Genomic DNA, 5,224 nt, shown 5'->3' with positions numbered 1-5,224 from the left:
CACACACACACACACACACACACACACACAGAAAAATGGTGTGAATAGAAAAGCAGAGCTGCAACTGCAGGTAGTGACTTCGCCCCACCTGGCAATCATTAAAGTGGTCTGTAAGTGTGTGTGTGTGTTTGTGTGTGTGTGTGTGTGTGTGGGCGCGCGTAAGGAGAATCCCATGCAGCGTGGAAGCGCCTTGGGCCACTGTCAGCGCTCGGCCTCGTGGGACACGACTGAGAGGTTGCAGGGCAGAAAGTTGACCCCTGACAGCCCCACAGGAGAGTCTTCTTGTGCTTGTGTTTGATACGTGAACACACAAACATGTGTTTCACTTTGTTTTTAATGCAAGCAATAATTTTCAGAAAAATAAAATTTAAAAAATTACTTAAAAATAACACGTGGAAACACTTTATAAGCGCTGTTCAGATCTAAAACCAGTAGTCAAATAAGTGTTCAACAATTAACTGTTTCTTGTCCATGTTACACATGTTTATATATTAGTAATAACATGTAACAGATTATAGACATGCTTATTAGTACAGCTCATAATGACATGTTAAAACAGAGATTGAAAAGGTTAAAGCCTTTTTTGATAAATTGTTTGGATTCTATTGAATTGTACTTATTACAGAAGTTAGTTCTGTTTGTGGATCCAGACCTGGTTCTTATAAATGTACTTTTTAAATAGATGCTTATGTAAATGTAGTATTTAAAGTGGTACAGCTTTAGATGATGGAAAATCTTTAAAAATTCTTGGCGTTTTTTATTTTATTTTTATCTATATATATACACTTATAGGGATTGAATAATTTAGTTCAATTTAATTTGATTGATTTAAAGTTTTATTTAGTTTTTAGGGTGATTTGTAACATCTGTCTGAGGAAAACGACTGGAAATAAGCCTTTAGGCTAACTGGTAACTGACTTTATCGCTACTTCTTCAAAGTTTTTTTATACAGTTTATAAGAAGAACAAGACTAAACGTAACAAAAATCAAAAGTAGTTTTAACAGTTTTTTAATTTTAAATATGTAAACAAAATAAAAACCCGGAAAAATTAATTGTTGACCACAGTAAATGTGTAGTGGAAAAGAGGATTTGCCAGAGTTACTAAATCAGTGTTCATTCATCCATCCATCCATCCATCCATCTTTCTATTCATCCATCCATCCATCCATCCAACTTTCCATTCATCCATCCATTTATCCAAATTTCCATTCATCCATCCATTTATCCAACTTTCCATTCATCCATCCATCCATCCAATTTTCCATCCATCCATCCATCCATCCATCCATCCATCCATCCATCAATCCACTCATCCATTCATCCATCTGTCCATCCATCCATCAATCCACTCATCCATCCATCCATTCATCCATCTGTCCATCCATCCATCAATCCACCCATCTTTTCCATCCATCCATCCATCCATCCATCCTTCCTTCCTTCCTTCCTTCCTTCCTTCCTTCCTTCCTTCCTTCCTTCCTTCCAACTTTCTATCCATCCATCCACCTTTCCATCCATCCATCAGTCCATCTTTCCATCCATCCAACTTTCCATCCATCCATCCACCTTTCCATCCATCCATCCATCCATCTGTCCATCTTTCCATCCATCTATCCATCCATCCGTCTGTCCGTCCATCTTTCCACCCATCCATCTGTCCGTCCATCTTTCCAGCCATCCATCCGTCCGTCCATCCATCCATCCATCCATCCATCCATCTGTCCGTCCGTCCACCCATCCATCCATCCATCCATCTGTCCGTCCGTCCATCCATCCATCTTTCCATCCATCCATCCATCCGTCCATCCATCCATCCATCCGTCCATCCATCCATCCATCTGGATGTGGGGAGTTGGTCCCATTTCCAAAGGTGGACACCCTGGACAAGTTGCCATCCATCACAGGCCAACATAAAGACAAATAGCTGTTTCACACCAATGCAGAATCTGTATTGAACACATCATTCATGTTTTTAGACTGTTGGACAAGAACAGGCAAACACAGGTTTGCTGCAAGGCAACAAACTGCAGCACCAACACACAGACTGTAGTTTAAAAAAACACAAAAAGCTCAACGTGAGCCAAATGTTTTAGGCAATAAAGCATCTGGCTGAGGATGAGCTCATGCTGATGATCTGTTGTTGTTCTGGAGTTATATTTGTTCTACACCTTAGATCTGCTGACCTAAAGCTTCTCATGCTTGTAATCAAACTGCAGTTCTGTAATCTTTCCCCTGAAACCTCACAAATGCACGTATAACTGCAGCTGTCCATGTGATCCTTCTGCTTGCCATTTGATTTCTCTGATGCATTTTCTTCTGAATACTTTGAATAGATTGATGCAGATGCATGTAGGCATCAAGTTCAGAGTTTGGCTGCATTTAATGTAAATATTCATTGAAAGGCTCAGTTTATCATTGAAAAAAAAAAACCACATTTTGAAACTGTTAAGTTGCCTTAGTTTTATTTTATTAAACACTGCAAGCTTCAGAAAAAAAGATGAACACGGTAATTTAAAATGTGCTCACGTCATTTGTGTATTGCAATGAAAAATGCAAGTTTAAGTTATACATGTCAGCTTGTGTGAAAATTACTGCTGTTTGATTAAAAAGTTAGTTTCATCACTAGAAATTTAAACACGTAAAAACATGCTGAAAACTAAATATTTGTCCTGATCTGTAAAATAAAATATTACACAAGATCAGAAAAAGAAATATAAATTATTGGTCTGTTCTGGGATCTCAACATAAAAGCCAACTCACTGCAGTTTTTACATTTTATTTAAAAGATAAAACATTCAAATAGAAAAAAACAGCCAAAAAAAGTTGCATATTAAAATAAAATGGGCCAGCTGTAAGACATTATTCACAACGTTCAACATAATCCACTGCTTTAAAGCAACGAGCTGCAGCTGAGATGTGCACAATAAGGAAGGTTATTTTTCAGCTGCGTGATACAGTAATTCCCTCAGCTGACCTTCTCAAAGTGTAAAAGCAAAGAAATCCAAGCCACACAATTTCCTCCTTTTTTCAAGTCCTCTCCAAACTTGACAGCTCCCTCTCAACTTTTTTTTTGCACCGAGTGGAGAAAGCAATGGTAGCGAGATTAAAGGAATTTATTTGTGCGCATTAAAAAAATTCATGAGGTTTTCTCTTCCTTTTTTGTTAAAACCATCCGGAAAGCGGGGCCTCCGGTTGCTCTCTTTTGAGCGCGGGGTGATGGATTCATCCCATACCTATGTTTGATTGTTCTCAGCATCAAATTCATCACCGTTTCCCCCCCTCTCTCTCTCCTCGATGACCACTGCAGCGATTACAAAACCCCGAGCGGAATGTCTCTGAAAAACGGCCAGGCAGGTTCTGGTTAATATGTTGGCGAGGAAGAGAAATTGCGCCGGAGTTTCACATCAAACGCTTGCGGCTTGGTTCAAAGCGAACAAGCAAGTGGAGAGGAATGTGTGTGAGTCTGTTAAAGCAAGTTAAGATGCCCAAAAGAGAACACACACACACACACACACAGAGAAATTGTAAATTGTCAGTGCCTTTACTCAGGGTGGTACAGCGTGTCTTCCCAGGCTGCTCTTAATGAATGACTAGAAAACAACAGTAGAGACTCTGCAGTGCTCCGTAATGGATCGGCATCATTACAAGCCTATTAGCGTCGGTGCTGACGACTCACCTCTGCCTGGGTAACATGGGTCCTGACAGGGTGGGTCTGTCAGAGCATGTGTGGTCTGTGGTTGATGACGAAGACAAAAAATAAATTAAAAAAAAAAACATTCACCAGAGAAACATTTGGCCAGGTTCGCCTGTAAAAACTATATCTCCAGATTGAAGTTTTTGATAAAAACATGGCTTCTTCGCCTGACGAACAAAATAATAAAAATAAATAAGGAGAGAAACCACAGAGTTCAGGTGAGCAAGGGAAAACACAGGAAAGATATCTGAGAAACTGTTTTGTTTGACGTCTCATCCAGGTAGGTTAAAGACAAAAAACATTTTTCAGGAACTGTGTCTGTGCAGAGAACATTAGAACAGGTGACGCCATCACTACACGAGAAAACTGGACTTTCAACAATTCCTTCGTGTTTCTATCAAGTACGACTTGTAGAAGGACATTTGAAGCCTCCCTAAGCAGTGGAGACGTAAATTATAAAGTACCTTTCATACATTTTACATTTATGTAATCGTTTGATTTAATAAACTTCATCACAAAATTGTAAAGCAGTGTGCATAACAGGTTCATATAAGTATTGTGAGGGTTCAAAAACATAAGAGATTCTAACTTTTTTGTGTTTTATTTATTATTTTAATCACAAATTTTCAGCAAGGCAATATTTAAATATTTACTTTTCTCTGAATTTGTTTTTTTTTTTTTTGCACTGGAAACTACTACTTAATTTTATTTAATTTTTTAAAAGAAAATCTAGTGTCGCTTGTTGCCTTTTCTTCTTTCTGGTGGTATTTTGCTCCTCAGGACCACCGGAGGAGAAGCAGGACTTTGAACAACGTGCTGCACATGAATGAAAGATGAGGACATCATTTATTAAGTTTAGCTCGTAGAAGCTTTTACTGATCACTTTGTGTTTTTTCTTTCAATGTTTAGCCATTAAGCTTTTGTAACACAACTTAAAACATGTAGAATAGGTTGCATTCAGGTTCAGATCTGTGATATCAATGGGATTTATCTGGTGAAATAAAGGTCAATAAAACAACCTCTAAATGTAAAAAATAAAATACCGTATTTATTCATGTATCATGTAATCATCATTTTTTAGCTTAAAAAGCATTAATAATTTAATCATCAATAACCTGTGTATAATACTACCCCACACTTTATGGATGATTTCTAGGGTAAATTTATATTATTATACATGAATAAATACAGTACATTTCAATTGGATATTGTTTGGACTCAGCATTGCGTATTATTACATGTGCTAGTTTGTTTAGGCTTAAATGATTTCTAAAATAAAAAGAATCTTCCCTGTTATATGATCATTTATGGATGCATACAGCGATTAAAATAAAAAGTAAACCATTTGAATTTGAACTTTGCAACCAGCTGTGGACAGAAAGCAGAGCTCTGAGCATTTCTGCATACGTGATGAAGTTAAATTGTGTGAAATGTAAACACGGACATCAAAGAGTCTCTGCACCCATTAACAAAAATCTGCAAAGCAAGAAAGAAAAAAAAAAAAAAGGGGGGGGGGGGGGGGGGGGGGG

General features: G+C 37.8%; 1 protein-coding gene across 1 annotated transcript in view; it reads right to left on the bottom strand.

Moving 5' to 3' along the window:
- Window positions 1-5,224, bottom strand: part of mrrf (mitochondrial ribosome recycling factor) — a gene marked incomplete at both ends in the record, with an annotated part of 16,520 nt that overhangs the window by 4,273 nt on the left and 7,023 nt on the right.

Source organism: Austrofundulus limnaeus, unplaced genomic scaffold (assembly GCF_001266775.1).
Source record: "Austrofundulus limnaeus strain Quisiro unplaced genomic scaffold, Austrofundulus_limnaeus-1.0 Scaffold20, whole genome shotgun sequence".
Classification (NCBI taxonomy): Eukaryota; Metazoa; Chordata; class Actinopteri; order Cyprinodontiformes; family Rivulidae; genus Austrofundulus; species Austrofundulus limnaeus.
Note: the sequence above shows the minus strand (reverse complement) of the source record. Positions and strands in the feature narration are given on the sequence as shown.